General features: G+C 45.7%; 1 protein-coding gene and 1 pseudogene across 1 annotated transcript in view; both read left to right on the top strand.

Annotated features, from left to right (window-relative positions):
• SEC61G (SEC61 translocon subunit gamma) overlaps positions 1–17,369 on the top strand; it is a 679,333-nt gene that overhangs the window by 157,776 nt on the left and 504,188 nt on the right. The gene's annotated exons all lie outside the window — the stretch shown is intronic.
• Positions 11,172–11,765, top strand: LOC126950256 (calmodulin-A-like; annotated as a pseudogene).

Here is a 17,369-nt window from a genome sequence, read left to right as displayed (position 1 = left end):
GAGGAAAACAGTGAACCAAGCCAGACACAGTCCGCACCTTCCTGGAGCTCGAGCAGGGTCAGGCTGCTTTCCGTGAACTTCTCCCGGGTGGCTCCCCTGCTGACTGGCTGTTCAAGGAAGGTTCCCGGCTGCAGCCCAGCCTCTCACACTCCTGGGTATTTGGAATTGGAAGACTCTTTTCATTCCGCACACTTGAGGTGCCCAAATCATGGCCCAGTTGACAAAGTGGGTCCTGAGCCAGGACCTTGCCTGATGATTTTCTTCAAGGTTGGTGCCAGCAGCCCTGACTTCTTCAGTGAGGGAAGATGGGCTCCTGGTCGTAAAACCCACCTTGCAGGTCTGCAAGTGTCATGTAGCAGGGGCCTGACCTTCCATGCCGATCCCATCTGATGCTGGGGTGTTTGACAGGCAGCCAGCGGCAGGTGCAGCAGGCTCTCTTCTTTTAGTATATAGAGTTCAGGCTACTGGTGTGTTCTCTCAGGTCCAGAAAATCCGAGTACCAGGAGGGCATCACCGTGGGAGATACTTACCCAGAGATCTTCACCGTCCTCACTGCATTCTGTTCAGGCTTCCGTGACAAAACCTGATAGACTGGGTGGCTTAAACAACTGACATTTTCTCATAGTCCTGGAGGTTGGAATAGTCCAAGATCAAGGTTCCAGCAGGGTTTGGTTCTGGTGAGGGCTCTCTTCCTGGCAGGCAGACTGCCGCCTTTTTGCTGCGTTCTCACATGGTAGAGAGGGGGAGAGAGCTCTGACATCTCTTCCTCTTTTATAAGGACACCAGCCCTATTGGATCATGGCTTACCCTCATGACCTCAGTTAACCTTAATCATCTGGTGACAGGCCCGGTCTCCAATACAGTCACGTGAGGAGTTAGGGCTTCAGCAGGTGGAGTTCTGGGAGACACAGTTCAGCCCATAGCAGTCCTATAGCTCCACCTGGGCGCAAGAAACCCCTTACAGAGTCCCACACAGGCTCTGTCCAGCAATATTTGGTTGTATTTCTGGATGGCTGGATTTCTGAGGGCGGCACCTCAGAGCAGGCATGTCCTGCTGTCTGGAGTGAGGAGCCTGGGATAAAGGGCTGATGTTCCTGATTCTGAGGCCCCAGTCCTTTTGGAGGGAAATGGCATTTCTGGCGTTTCTGCTTCTCTGGCTGTCTTGGCACCATGAGGCTGCCCGAGGCACCTGATGTGCCCCATGTGAGGCGGCACCTTCCCCTCCCTGCCCCAGTGGCCCAGCCCATCTGGCATAGCACCAGGCCTCGTGACGGCGCTCTCTCTGCTGCCCCCAGGGTCGCTGTTTCACGTGAACTCTGGGGAAGGGGGTGGGAGCTGGGGGGCCGTGCTCAATATATGTCCTAATTTTAGATGTAAGATGGGCAGATTTCCCTGTGTTCTAGCTAGGACTAATGATAGAAGCCCAAATACAATCAGGTCAGGAACAAAAGGGTCCTTCCTGACTCTCAGAACTAGTTCAGTGAGTTTCTTCAGCAGCAATGGGGTCAGGCTGTCAATGCCTGCCAGGAGTCAGCCTGCCGCCCTCTCTCAGCTCTGCTCTGCCCTGACTGGACCTTCCCTGCTGTGGAAAAGAACTCCAGCGCTCCAGGTGCACACGATTCCTGCAGTTGGCAATTGGGTAAGGAAGGAGAATTTTGTCCTCAAATGTCTTTACTCCTATTCATGAACATTCTGGTTGCTTTGCTTGGATCCTGTTCTGTGGGGTCTGGAGGCATGGGGCACCCTGATTGGCCTGTCTTGTCATGCAGGAGTTTGTGACCCTGGGTCGCCAGCCTGGCAGCACTGTGTCTGGTGCTGGAGTCTCCATGAGGAAGCTGTGTGTGGACACAAGTGCAAGTTTGCCTGCTCCTCAGCCTCTCCACGGCGTGCATCTGAGGTGTAGGCTCGGCCATATTGCCCACACTCAGAAGAGAGCATCAGGAACCTTCTGCTGTCAGGACAACTGGACCACGTGCCTCCCATTCCCAGGTCCCAGCATGCTGTGGCTGCCTCTGTTCAGCTGTGGTCTTCCTCCCGTGCAGCACGCTCCTCCCAGCCCCATCGCTGTCTTTGCAGGCTGATCAGCATGGTCACGAACATGGGGCCACACAGGGGAACTGGTGTCCCACGCCTGGCCTCTTCTTGCCTGAGGTGCTTGTTGTCCATAATCATATGGCTCTTTGGCCCATCCCAAGGCGGCCTTCTGTCAACATGCTTTTAACTTTCTGGCAAGTCTTCCTTGTCTTGCCTGTGTGTGTGTGTGTTTTTTTTTTTCTATTGTGATTTTTTTCTCCAGCATGTCCTCACTCCCTTCAGGCTCCATGCAAGCCAGCAAGGAGGGGCCAGGAGAGGTGGGGATGGCAGCTGCTATGGCTTAATTTCCTTAAAGTTGTGTCCTTGGCTTTGTGGAGCTTGAGGGGAGGTTTGTAGGCTTTAAATATTTTTTGCTCTTTGGATGGAAACCCAGGGCCTCCCGGTGGCATTCTCCTCCACTGGAGGGTGCTGTAGTGTAGGAGTGGTAGTTGTGGAATTGATTTAAAAGCTGTTTGTTCCAATTTCAATAAGAGGACCATGGGAGATGTCACCACGTTAGACTATGGGTTGGTGGTCTTTGGGGATGGTGGTGGGAGAGGGAGTTCCCATTGTCCCTCATCCCAAGATGCCATTAATGCTGGGACAAGAAGCAGGGCTCAGGAAGTGATCCCAAGACAGGAGTGAGGACAAAGCCCTCATCTCCCAGGGGTGGGGTGTTTGTTCCAGCCTCTGAAGTTTGGGAAGCCTATGTCATCTTGTATAGGGTGTGGGGATGCCTCACGGAGGCAGTCAAGGCCCAAGGTGGGAAAGTGGTCCCTGGGGGATGCACGGGGGTCTCATCCCCCATGCAGCTGCACAGCATCCTGAGGCAGGGCCTCATGGTCAGGTGTGGGGTCCAGAGTCAGTCAGACCCAAGGACAGGCTGGTGGTGTCATGTGTGCCCAGCCTGGGGGGCTATGGTCTTGGGGGTCCTGAGGGCCAGGAGGGTCTAGTGCTGGCATGGAGGCCTGGAGTGTGTTGGGCAGCCTGAGACCAGACCCCGGAGGAACTCTCAGGAGAGCCTGGGCACATTTTGAAGCATATTCATTGCTGGAAAGGAATACCCCTGCAGAGTGGGTCTGTGGGAACATTCTGTGGTTTTCCCCAGTTTAATCCTTCGATTCTGGCGTTCAACAATTGATTTTTCTGGCTCCCAGATTACAGCTTTGTTTTCTAAACTCTAGCTCAGTCTTTTCCAAACTTGGTTGGTGGTAGGCTTTGGAAGAATAATTTCACCAAACTTCTCCGAGACCCAAGTGTCAGATGACTAAGAGCAGAGCTCAGGAGCCAGAGTGGTCCTCTAGCTTCCGCAGTCACCTGTCTTGTAAGTTACTAGCGCAGGGGCAGCTCTGAGTGAGTGTCTCCTAAGCGGTTTCCTTAGTGGGTGGAAATAAACGAAGACCACCCAAATGAGAACAAAGGCTGTTTATTCAGAGCTGCTATAGCAAGGGGGTCCGTGGCCATCACTTGTGTCCTGACAGACTCACAGGCAGGTGAGGAGTGGAGAAGCTTCATCATGGAAAAGGGGAGGCTTCGGAGGCCTGGTGGAGGCTGTGGGCCTGGGGAAGCCAGAGGCGACTGGTGAGAAGTGGGCATCCCATGAGATTAGCTAGGGGACATACTGGGCTTTCTCTGGTTGGTCCTAGATTGGAAGCAGGGACAAAAACTAGGAAAACTGTCAGTTATTAATCAAGTCCTGGCCCATTGGGTCTGATTGTTAGAGAATGTATTGTTTAATTTCCCGTATTATTTCTAGAGAGAGCAATCTGAATTCTTACAAGCCTTGCATAGAACAGGCTGGCCTCCTGGACTGGTTCCTGTAGATGTCGGCTTGGCCTGCTGGGTTGCTTCCTGTAGATGACAGCTTGGCCTCCCGGGCTGGTTCCTGTAGATGTCGGCTTGGCCTCCTGGGCTGGCTGCTGCAGGGGTTGGGTGGGAGTTATACTCTTACAGATGTTCTGGCCATTGTGCATTTGTGTACTCAGTCTCTGAAGTGCTCGGCCATAGTAAGCACTCCCTAAAAAGTAGCTATTGTTGTCTCTCCCACCTGACGATGACCAGATTATTCACCTGGACTGTCTGAGAACTAAGCCCTGCCCATTTCAGTGGCTGCTTGGCATGCATGCCCTGGGCCATCTCCAGATCTGGCTGACTCTGGCCTCATGTGGTCTTTCCATGGTAGCTCTACTTAGGGGGCTTTGGCACATCAGTGCAGTCAGATGACATGGTGGAAATATTTGTTGAATGGATTGCTAGACTCCTTTTCTAGAGGTTCAGGGCCCACAACCAATGTCATCATATTATGTGCTTTGCATTTTAAATTCTCTAACGTCGTAGTCTTCCCCAGGCCAGTGTACATCCTTTACAGGGAATAAGGCACTTTCAGAATGTCTTATCAGTCTCTCTCCTCACATTTCTTGATTTCTTTTTGTGTCCTTTTCTCACTCATTTCCTTTCGTATGTTCCTTTGATCTCCAACTTTTCCTTAGTTTCTCATTATTCTGACTATTCCCTAATTTTCACAGCTTCCAAAATACTTCCAGAGTGGGAGATTGTATTAGTTTTTTCCTATTGCTGCTATAAGAAGTTACCGTAAACCTGATGGCTTAAAACAACACAAACTTATTACCTTAGAGTTCTGGAGGTCAGAAGTCTCATGGAGCTAAAATCAAGGTGCCAGCAGGGCTGGTTTCTTCTGGAGGCATCAGAAGAGGATCCATTTCTTTGCCTTTTCCACTTTGTGGAGGTCACATGTATCCCTTGGCTCATGGCCCATCCCTCCCTCTGAAAGCAAGGAGAGTAGTATCTCCAGGTTGGTCGGCGTCTCTCTCCTGTCCTCTCCGACCCCTGCTCTGTTATGTTTGAAGGATGTTTACATTCATCTCATTTGATTCAAATATTCGAGGTTGTCAGTATCTGCATGGTTTTGATGACAGTGGTTCATTCAGGGAGGTAAAGGACCTTGCACACACCCTGGTGTGACCCATGGGAAACGGATCAGAAAGCAGCCTTCAGACTGAATCATCTTCTTTGCTTCTTACTTTCTCAGATAAAGAAACAAAAGCCAACAGAGGTCAAGTAATTTTCACAAGGTTATACAACTTGCTTACATAAAAGCAAAATCATGGAGAAAATCTGTTGGTAAAGATAAACAGTATTCTTCTCAATTATTTTCCTGCAGTTCTTTTATTCTAGTCCAAGGCAGTTTCTGAGCCAATGGGTAAACACACTTAATGGCTTTTTTTGAGAAAAGTCTTTTCATATCCTTTGCTTGTTTTTAGATCAGGTTATGTGTTTTCTTGCTATTAAGTTGTGTTCCTTGTATATTTTGGATGTTAACCCCTTATCAACTGCATGGTTTGCAAATATTTTCCTCCCATTTCACAGGTTGTCTCTTCGCTCTGTTGTTTGTTTCCTTTGCTATGCGAAATCTTTTTAGTTGGATGCAATCCCATTTGTCTATGTTTGCTTTTGTTGCTTGTGCTTTTGCCAACACATCAAAAAAGTCATTGCCCAGACCAATGTCAAGAAGCTTTTTCCTGTTTTCTTCTAAGACTTTTACAGTTTCAAGTATTGCATTTAAGACTTTAGCTCATTTTGAGTTTAGTTTTGTATTTGGTATGACATAAAGGTCTAATTTCATTCTTCTGCTTGTGGACATCTAGTTTTCCTAACAGCATTTATTGAAGAGACTGTTCTTTTTCTGTTGTGGGTTCTGGGCATATTTGCTGAAGATCAATCAACTGTGAATGCATGGATTTTCTTCTGGACTCTGCTCTGTTCCATTGATCTATATTTCTTTCTTTTTTTTCTTTTTGTTTTGAGACGGAGTCTTGCTCTGTCACCCAGGCTGGAGTGCAGTGCACCACTGGAGTGCATCTTGGCTCACTGCAACATCTCCCTCCCAGGTTCAAGCAATTCTTCTGCCTCAGCCTCCCAGGTAGCTGGGATTACGGGTGCCTGCCACAGCCTGGCTAATTTTTGTATTTTTAGTAAAGGTGGAGTTTTGCCATGTTGGCCAGGCTGATCTCAAACTCCTGACCTCAAGTGATCCACCCGTCTCGGCCTTCCAGAGTTCTGGGATTACAGGTGTGAGCCACCTTGCCTGGCCAATTAGTCTATATTTCTTTTTTTAAGTGACCACCATGTTATTTCAATTTCCAAAGCTTTGTAGTATATTTTGAAATCAGGTAGTATGTTTCTAGCTCTGTTATTTTTGCTCAAGATTATTTTAGTTATGTAGCATCTTTTGTGGCTCCATGCAAATTTTAGGATTATCTATTTCTTTGAAAAATGAAATTTGAATTTTGATAGGAATTGTATTGTAGATTACTTTGGATACTACATTTTGACAATACTAATTCTAATAATTCATGAACATGAAATACCTTCCCATTGATTTGCATTTTCTTTCATTTCTCTCATCAGTGTGTTACAGTCTTTAGTGTTCAGCTCTTTCACCTCCTTCCTTAGTGAAATTTTCTCAAGTATTTTATTTTTTTGTAGCTATTGTAAATAGGCTTTTTTCTTGTTTTCTTCTTAGTTTGTGATTGGTATTAGAAACCCTACTAAATTTTGTATGTTGATTTTGTATCCTGTAACTTTACTGAACTTGTTTATTAGTTCTAACAATTTTTTTGGTGGAGTATTTAAGATTTTCTATATATAAGATCATGACATCAAATGGAGAAAATTTTACTTCTTCATTTCTGATTTGAATGCCTTTTATTTATTCATTTATTTAGCCTAATTATTCTGGCTAGGACATCCAGTGCTATATGGAGCAGAAGTGGTGAGAGTGGGTCTCCTTGTCTTGCTCCTGATCTAAGAGAAAAAGCTTTCAACTTTTCACCCTTGAGTATGATGTGTTGTGAGTTTGCCATATATGGTTTTTATTATATTGAGATGCGTTCCTTCTATATCTAATTTGCTGAGCATTTTTTATCATGAAAAGATATTGAGCTGGGCATGGTGGCTCATGCCTGTAATCCCAAGGTGGCTCACGCCTGTAATCCCAAGGCGGATGGATCACTCGAGGTCAGGAGTTCGAGACCAGGCTGGCCAGCATGGTAAAACCTTGTCTCTACTGAAAATATAAAAATTAGCCAGGTGTGGTGGCACATTCCTGTAATCCCAGCTACGAGGGAGGCTGAGGGAAGAAAATTGCTTCAACCTGGGAGATGGAGGTTGCAGTGAGCTGAGATTGCGCCACTGCACTCCAGCCTGGGTAACAGAGCAAGACTCCATCTCAAGAAAAAAAAAAAAATTGAAAAAACATACTGAATTTTGTCAAATGTTTTCTCTGCGTCTATATAGATAATCATGTACTTTTTATCCTTTATTCTGTTAATGTGGTGTGTGACATTTATTGATTTGTGTATGTTGAACCATCTTTCCATCCATGGGGTGAAACTCACTTGATCATGGTACATGTGTGTACTGTAAAATTCCATTTGCTAGCATTTTGTTGAGGGATTTTGCATCTGTGTTCATCAGGAATATTGGCCTGTAATTTTCTTTTCTTATAGTGTCCTTGAATGGTCTTGGTATTGGGGTAATGCTGGACTTGTAAAATTAGTTTAGATGTAGTCTGTCTTCTTCAGTTTTTTTTTGGAATAGTTGGAGAAGGATTGACGTTAATTTTTCTTTAACTGTTTGGTATAATTCACCCATGAAGCCATCTAGTTTAGGGCTTTTCTTTGATGGGAGGGTTTTGATTACTGATTCAATTTTCTTACTTACCATTAGTCTGTTAAGATTTTTCAGTTTCTTCATTATTTAGTCTTGGTAGGCTGTTATATTTCTAGCAGTGGGTCCATTTCTTCTAAGTTATCCAATTTGTTGAAGTACAATTTTTAATAGTCTCTTACAATCTTTTTTATTTCTGTGGTATCCACTGTAATGTCTCCTTTCTCATTTATAATTTTTTATTTATTTGAGTCTTTTCTCTTTTTAGTTAGACTATCTAAGGGTTTGTTAATTTTATATTTGCAAAAAAGTAACTCTTATTGCAATTGAACTTTTCTATTGTTTTTCTAGTCTTGATTTCATTAATTTCTGTTCTGATCTTTGTTATTTTTTCCTTCTGCTAAGTTTGGACTTAGTTTTTTCTTCTTTTCCTAGTTCCTTGGGATGCAACCTTAGGTTGTTTATTTGAGATTTTTCTGACATAGACATTCATTGCTACAAACATCCATCTTAGAACTGTTCTTGCTGCATCCCATAAATTTTGGTTATGTTGTGTTTTCATTTTCATTTGTCTCAAAATATTTTTAATTTCTCTTTAAATTTTGTATTTGACCCATTGATTGTTCGGGGGTGTGTTTAATTTCCATCTATAAATGAATTTTCTGGTTTTCCTTTTGTTATTGATTTTTTACTCTCATACCATTATGGTTAGAAAATATACTTATTATGATTTCAGTCTTCTTAAATTTGTTAAGACTTGTTTTGTGGCCTGATATACAATCTTTCCTGGAAAATGTTACATGTACACCTGAAAAAAATGTATATTTTGCCGTTGTCAGAGAGAATGTTTGTGTATGTTGGTTAGATTTATTTGGTCTACGGTATTGTTCAAGTCGAGTGTTTCCTTATTGATTTTCTGTCTGAATTGTCTGTTCATTGTTGAAAGTGAGTTGTTAAAGTCTCTTACTATTATTGTATTGCTGGGTATTTATCCCTTCAGTTCTACTAATATTTGCTTTATATACTCAGGTGGTCCAATGTTGAGTATATATTTATAATTGTTATAGTATCTTAATAAATTGATGACTTTATCACTATATGATAAACTTCTTTGTCTCTTATGAGAGTTTTTAACTTAAAAGTATATTTTGTCTAAATATAGCCACTCTGCTCTCTCTTTTGGTCACCTTTTGCATGTAATATCTTTTTCCATTCTTTGCTTTTCACCTCTGTGTGTTTTTAAAGCTAAACTGAATCTCTTATAAGCAGTATATTGTTATATCTTTTTTTTTACTCATTTGGTATTCCATATCTTTTAATTAGAGATTTTAATTCATTTACCTTTAAAATAATTATTGATTAGGTATGGCATTACTATTGTCATTTTGTTAATTGTTTTTTGTTCTTTTTGTTCTTTAGGTCCAGAATTTCAGGTTTTTTAAAAATGGTTTCTATGTCTTTATTTAACTTATAATTTTGTTCATGTACTGTTTTTCTGATTTGGTTTAGTTGTTAATTTGTGTTCTCCATAGTTCACTCAGCTTCTTTAGCATGATTATTTTGAGATTTTTGTCAGGCAGTTAGTAGATCTCCATATCTTTAGAGTCAGTTACTTATTTTTTTCCTTTGGTGGTGTAATGTTTCCCTGATTACTTGTGATATTTGCCTTGCATTGGTGTCTGTGCTTTGAAGAAGTAGGTACTTCTTCTAACCTGTACATCCTGGCTTTGACAGTGAAAACCGTTCACCAGTCAGCCCATCTAGAGATTTTGGGTGGGCCACCTTCTGGGGATCTGTGGATAGGCTTGTTGCTGGAGTCTTCAGGCAGTTTGACCTGGTTCTGGGTCATCAGGTGGGTGAGCCTGTTTCTTGGATTTACAGGGGACTTGCCTGGTGCCAGGGTCCACTACAGTGGGCTTTTTGACTGGGTTTTCAGGAGCAGACTTGGAACCCATATCTGCAGGGCCTGGCTGGAACCTGGGTCCACAGGAGAGGATCCGGTACTGGAGTGGAACTTAAGCATGAGTCTGCAAAGGGATGACTTGGTGCTGGGGGACCGGGTGTCTGTGTCCATGGAGATTAACCTGGTCCTGAATCTGTGGGGGCTGGCCTCACACTAGGGTTAACTTGGGAAAACCTGGCATCTGGCCCATGGGGCCAGGTCTGGTGTCTGAAACCATGGGGATGGGCCAGGAGACTGCATCCCTAGGCATGGTCCTGGAGCCTGGGTCCACTGGGGCCAGCCTGGAGCCTAGTTCCATGGGAGTGGCCCTGGAACCTAAGTCTACAGTGACTGGCCTGGTGTTAGGGTTTACAGGGGAGGGCCTGGATCTTGAGTCCACTGGAGTCTGTAGCCTGAGGGCTGCATCTTAAGTTTCCTTCCCACAGAGGGGTCCACCTGGTGTTGGAGAAGACATGGAGCCTAGGGTCATGGTGGGGGCCCTTGGGATCTGGCACTAGAGGAGCTGATCACTGGGGCATTCCTGAAGTCTGGGACTATGGGAGTAGGTCTGGTGCTGGGGCCAGTCCAGAATCTGAGGTGGGCCTGAAGCCTTAATTTGCAGGGTCAGCCTGGAGCCTTGGACTTTGGGGTCTGACTTGGCACCAGGTTTTACTGCTAAGGTCCACAGCAAAATTGGGTGCTCACTTAACTCTCCCTTCCCCACATGGAGGGTATCTCTTTCCAGCCTGCACTGCCTGGGCGTGGGGGACGAGTGATGTGGGTCATCTGAAACTGTCCTTCCTGCCCTCTTTTCTATTTCTCTGCTGCACCCAGGTACTGAAATCTATCCCTTGGATTCCTTTGCTCTTATGAAGGTATTTTCACACATGAATAGTTGTTCAAATGGATGTTTTTGAGAAGGGACAGACAGCCATGGAAAATCCTGTTCCACCATCTTGCTTGGGAGACTGACTGACCTTTTGAATATTTTTACTTATAGTAACGCTGTTTAAGGGAGTAGATGGTTTATCCAAATGTAAATGGAATGGGATTCGTCCTGTCTATCAATCCCTCTCCCCTGAAATCAAAGGAAATAGCAATCAAGAGGCAAAAACTTTGCTAATCTGGTTCACCTTCTTTGTGTTACTGTATTCATTTCTGTTAGTCATGTAAACATACAGTTTTAGTGCCTTAATGAAACATCTTAAGTTTTTCCCCCCTTTCATTTCTCCAGGATCTACACATTCCACAGAGAGACACAATTTTGTGGGTACAGCTTGGCCTGGGTTTTAGTCATCTATAGTCATGACTTGTTATTGCTTATATTAAAAAATCCTGTGCAGTGGTGCTGGGAATGTCATGGATGAGGTGCCATTACTCACATTAGGTGGGGATGCAGGTGGTGGCACAGTGCACAGTGCACAGCATGCCCGTAGCAGCAGCAGCAGCAGCAGCAGAGGAGGCTCCCTGCAGTCCCAGCCTCTGGGCCAATGCTGCCACCTCGCCCCTTCTGCTCTTCCTCCCTTCGCTGGCACCACGGCTGATCAGCTGACCAAAGAACAGATTGCTGAATTCAAGGAAGCTTTCTCCCTATCTTATAAAGATGGTAATGGCACCATCACAGCAAAGGAACTTGGAACCATCATGAGGTCACTGGGTCAGAACTTAACAGAATCTGAATTGCAGGACATGATCAATGAAGTGGATGATGATGGCAATGGCACCATTTAGTTCCCCGAATTTTTGACCATGATGGCTAGAAAAATGAAAGACACATATAGTGAGGAAGAAATAATGAGGTATTCCAAGTCTTTGACGATAGTGGCAATGATTACATCAGTGCAGCAGAACTGCATCATGTCATGACAAACAGAAGAAAAACTAACAGATGAAGAAGTAGATAAAATGATCAGAGAAGCAGATATTGATGGAGACAGACAAGTTGACTATGAAGAATTAATATAGATTATGACTGCAAAAATGAAGACCTACTTCCAGCCCCTTTTCCCTGTTCTAGAAGAATCAAATGGAATCTTTTACTTACCTCTTGCAAAAAAAAAAAAAAAAAAAAAAAAAGAAAAAGGTTTATAATTTTCTGTTTCTGTTTCTTTCTTTTCTTTTCTTTTCTTTTCTTTTTTTTTTTTTTAAGACAGAATCTTGCTCTGTCACCCAGGCTGGAGTGCAGTGGTATGATCTTGACTCACTGCAACCTTTGCTTCCTGGGTTCAAGCGATTCTCATACCTCAGCCTCCCAATTAGCTGGGATTACAGGCGTGTGCCACTACATTCAGCTAATTTTTGTGTATTTTTAGTAGAGACGGGGTTTTGCTATGTTGGCTAGGCTGGCCTCAAACTCCTGGAGTCAAGTGATCTGACCAGCTTAGCTTCCGAAAATGCTGGGATTACAGGCGTGAGCCACTGTGCCCAGCTGATTCATTCTGTTTCTATATAGCAAAACTGAATGTCAAAAGTACCTTCTATCCACACACACAAAATCTGCATGTATTTGTTGGTGATCCTGTCCCCTAAAGACCAAGCTACACATCAGTTTTACAATGTAAGTACATGTACTACCTTAATAATAAGGACTCCTTAAAGTTCCATTTAGTCATGATTAATACACTGTTTGGGCTGGCCAGTTTTTCATGCATACAGCTGGACAACTGACAGCAGTCAGCCATTTGCATTTAAAAAAAAAAAAAAAAAAGAAAAATCCAAACCTATTCAAATGGTTTCTGGTTCAATTTGTTTAGTATAAATTGTCATAACTGATTTACTGAAAACAAACATTTAAAATTGGTTTATGTTAGGATGATGTACAGAAAAATGGGGTGAAGGAGAAACTCTTGAGACATAGCCCGACTAGTGGGATGGTCGTCTTGTACTTCTGTGTGCCGTGATCCATGGTGATGATGACATACCCTGGTGGCATGCCCATGTATGTTGGTTTAGTGTTGTCTGCATTGTTCTAGAGTGAAATGGCTGTCACTGTTCACACAAATTTTTTAACAAGAAACTTTTACCAAGGGAGCATCTTTGGACTCTGTTTTTAAAACCCTCTGAACCATGACTTTGAGCCAGCAGAGTAGGCTGTGGCTGGGCTTCAGCACAGTCATCAACATTGCTGTTCAACAAGTTACAGTTTACTTCCATTCCAAGTTGTAAATGCTAGTTTTTCCCCCAATAAAAAGACCATTAACTTAAAAAGAAAATTCTAAGGAATCTACAGAATGACCACTAGAGCTAATAAAAAGTTGCAGTCTATATGATTAATAAGCAAAAATCAATGTAAATTTAGTATACTAACGGTAGAGAATTAGAAAATGAAATTTTAAAAATTATGTTTACTATAACAACAGAAACATGCAATGTTTTGCAATACATCAACAAAAATATGTAAGATCTCTATACTGAAAACTACACAATGGTGGTGAAAATATTAAAGAAGACTTAAATAAATGGAAAGATATACCATGTTTATGGATTATAAGAGTCAGTATTACTAAGATAGCAATTCTTCCCAAATAGGTGTGTATAAAAGCCCAGCAGGACTTTTTGTAGGAACTGACAAAATATTAAAATCTATATGGAAATGCAAATCACCTAGAGTCTGCACAGCCATCTTGTAAAAAAGGAAAAAGAAGTTGGCAGGCTTACATTGCCAGCTTTCAAAACTTACAGAAAGCCAATAAACCTACAGCGATCAAGACAGTGTGGCACAGGCATGAAGACCAACAAACAGATAAAAGGAAAAGCATAGAGAGCCCAGAACTGGGCCTGCTATTACATGAGTACACCTAATTTGGGAACAGTGGTTATCCTTGTGATTATGGATATAAATATAAATAGATTATACTCAACTTGGGAACGGTGGTTTTTTTTTTTTTTTTTGTCCTATGTTAAGTGTCAGGTCAAGGAGGTATGTACTGGTTGAAAAAAGATCCTGATTTTTAGGAAAAGACACAGCACGTGGTGATGTTTTAGAGAGTTAAAATTTGGAGCCATTCTCTATATTCATTGGATAGACTCATCATCCCCCCTCTGCCTTTCAGTCTATATAATCAGTAAGAATTATATGGCAGATAAAAATCTGGCATTTAAGGATGAATCAACTATTAGATAATTGATCTAATTTTCTCATGTCATCTATCTACATCTCTCATTGTCATCTGGCATATCATATGTTCTAGGTCAGTCCTGAGTTCAACTAGTCTGTCCTGTGATTTTCACTATTACTTACACTTGTTAGGTCACTATCGTGGGGTTCAGAATATTGGCATGAGGTGGTGGCATGGGTGCTTTTTTTGGAGCAGTTGTGGGGTGGCATCCCTCCAGCATGACCTGAGGCCACAAGAAACCCCTTCCACCACAGGTGGTAGGAGTATCCCACATAATAAACCCTCGTGTGCCTTGTTACATGATAAACACTTTATATACATTAGACATTTTAACCTAAGTCAACCCTAAAAGGCAAGGTTATTTTTTCTACTAAATTTCCAACAACTAGGTGAACTCAAAGTAGGCTGAAAGACCAATTCTTATAAAAGAACGATTGTCCAAAAAAGAAAGATAAATTCTTCTGGAGAGACCAGAGACAGGAGCAACTCAGGAACTTTTAATGGATTTTAATACAGGGTTTACCATGTTTTTAATCTGCAATTCTGAAATCCAAAGCAGCGCTGAAAATTGAGTGTTTTTAGTAACAAATTGGGTGGCAAAATCTGAACTCTTTGTAGCTCTGTGTGCTGACGAGCATTGTGAGTGCCCTAGAGGGGCATAAAGCTTTTGCCCAGAAAATCCTTTCTTTCCTTGGTGCATCTCAGTGGAGTTGTGTTTTGAGAAATAGTGCCTGACATAAGTTTGGTATTGCTACGTAAGACCTCTTTATTTCTTTTCTGCATAACTTTGGATTTTCCTCTTCAGTTTACTTTGACTCACTCTTTACAGTTTAAGCATGCCAGGTGGTAACTTGATGGCTTTGCATCTTAATGATCGCATCTATGCATAATTCTTTGGGGTTCGTTGAGCAGTTTCACATTCATTATCTTGTTTGGCCCTTAGTAAAACCCCTTTATTGTCAGCACTGAAGAAGTGGAGACTCAGAGGTCACACGGCTGGCATGTGGCAGAACCAGCCACGCCATGCCGCCATGCCGCCTTGAGGCCCTGTGACTCTCAGGGACTTAGCACAGTGCCATCTTCAGAACAACTTGTCAAGATCCTCACGGGCAGTCAGTGTCATGTTTTATATCGTGTACAACCTGCAGCACAGGGCGTGGCAGGGGTGAGTGCCACTGTCTAGGGACTCTCCATACCCTCCAGCCTTCAAATGCAGGAACGGGAATCTCGGTCAGCTGGCTCTGTCCCAGGTTTCATTCCGAATGAAGTAGGTGATAGTCTATTGATCTGAAGGGCATAGTGGTTCATGGGATTTTGCTGAGTCTACACCAGGTGTCAAAGAGTCTGGTGCCCAAACCTTGGCAAGGGCACGTGACTGATTACTTCCTTGTCAGAAAATGCGGGAGCCTGGCAGCGCTTGGGACCACCTGGCTCAGACTCTTCATTCCAGGCCAGACCACTGAGGCCCGGGCAGCGGGGTCCACTTACAGGACGTCGGAAGGCAGTAGGCAGGAGCTGGGCTCCTTCCTGCGGGGCCAGCTCTTAGGAGGCGGGCGCTGGGGCTTCGGGACTTGAGGGCCTGATCGCTGCGCTGCGCAGGCCGCGCGCCACCCGCAGAGGGCACTGGCGGTCCGCCGCGTTCCAGGGCGCGGGCCTCTCTGGCGCGCGAGTGTTTCCTGAGATTTAACAGAAGGCCGTTACACTCAGTGTTGTAAAAACAGACTGACGATTCCAGAGCACTGGCTTTTATGAAACCCCACGATGCACTCTAACGTGGAGATGGGTTCGTCTGTGACAAGAGGAAGTTTGTTTGAAGGCAGATTTGGAGAAAATGTAGGCAGGCATGAGCGTTGGCTGAGCTCCTCAGAAGTCCCTGAACAGTTGTTATCCGGGCCGCGGTTCACATTGAGATGAGACAGGTGGAAAAGAGCTCGCCCTTTCTTCTTGCATTGTCACACGGAGCGGCTCTGTCCCCGTGCAGCGTGGCGTCCCCTGGGCCCGGGCGAAGCTCAGGCGGGACGCAGCGGGGACGTCGGAGCTCGTTCCTGTGTGAACCCGGGCAACTGCCGGCGGGCGAGGCCTGGATGGTGGTCGGGCCGCAGCCGCCAGGACGTTTGCGAGTGGGCCTGGAGTCAGGGACCTGGCCCTGCGGGGCCGATGCGTGCGGGGCCGGGCTGATCCGCGGGCTATCGGGGCAGGGAACGGAGGTCCAGCCTTCCCGGCCACGCAGGGGCATGTTGCGGCTGGCGGGTTGGGGGCGCTGTGAACGGGGGGAGGCCTCGGCCGGCAGGGGGCGCGCTCCGCCACTCCATCCGCTGGGTCTCCGCGGGACCCTGTAGCTCCAGCCCGCTGGTGCCGCGATCCCGCCTCCTCCCTCCGCCCAGCTCTCCCTCCGCCTTCGCTCCCCGACCCCTCCCTCCTCCTCGCTCTCAGTCTGGCAGGGAAGCTGGGCTGGGCGAGGGGGGTGTCTTCTGGGTCCACCGTGGAAGCACGAGGCGCGGGTGCGGAGCCAGCCCAGGGCTGCCGGCGCGAGCTACAGGGCTGGCCTGGGGCTCATCCTCTGCTCGGGGCGCGAAGAAGGCGAGGGTCGCTGTGCTGGGTCTGTGTGCTCAGTGGCCACGCGTCGCCCTCAGGACGGGGAACGGGGCAAGAGATAGAGATGTGGGTGTTTTCCTGTGGAAGCTGTGCCCGAGGCCGTGGGAGTGGGGGGCACTGGGCTGTGAATGGAGACAGGATGCCCCGAGGGCCAGGGAGTGGGAGGGGGGCCGGGAGGTGGAGCGGGTCCCAGACGGCAGAGACTCCGAGTGGGAGGCAGCGGGACTGGGAGAGCCGCACTGGGGCCGCAGGGGTGCGCAGGGAGCTTCCTGCCCTTTGCACCTCAGGCTCCGGGAACAGATTCGTTTCACTTTTGGCAGGTGCAGGATCTGCGCTTGCAGCCACCTCACTTAGTGGGCTGTACCTGAGGTGACAGGCAGGGAGGGTCTTCTCTGATGAAGTTACCCACATGAGTCACCACGGGATGACGGTGAGCAGGTGCCACAGAAGGTAACACTGAGCGCATGCGGTTAAAGGAGCAGAAGGGAAAGGGTGAGGGCAGACCAACGGTCATTTTCACAACTCTTCTGTGTGTTAGTCAGGGTTCTCTAGAGAGACAGGACTAATAGTATAGACCTATATGTGAAGGGGAGTTTGTTAAGGAATATTGACTCACATGATCACAAGGTGAAGTCCCACAGTAGGCTGTGTGCAAGCTGAGGAACAAAGAAGCCAGTCCGAGTCCCCAAACCTCAGAAGTAGGGAAGCTGACAGTGCAGTGTTCAGTCTGTGGCTGAAGGCCCGGGAGCGCCTGGCAAACTACTGGTGTAAGCCCAAGAGTCCAAAAGCTGAAGAACTTGGAGTCCAGTGTTTGAGGGCAGGAAGCATCCAGCTTGGAAGAAAGATGGAGGCGGGAAGACTCAGCCAGTCTAGTCCTTCCACGTTCCTCTGCCTGCTGTTATCCTAGCTGCGCTGGCAGCTGATTAGATGGTGCCCACCCAGTTGAGGGTGGG

This window comes from Macaca thibetana, chromosome 3 (assembly GCF_024542745.1).
Source record: "Macaca thibetana thibetana isolate TM-01 chromosome 3, ASM2454274v1, whole genome shotgun sequence".
In the NCBI taxonomy this organism is placed as follows: domain Eukaryota; kingdom Metazoa; phylum Chordata; class Mammalia; order Primates; family Cercopithecidae; genus Macaca; species Macaca thibetana.
The sequence above is the reverse complement of the archived record's forward strand: the minus strand, read 5'-3'. Positions and strand labels throughout refer to the sequence as shown.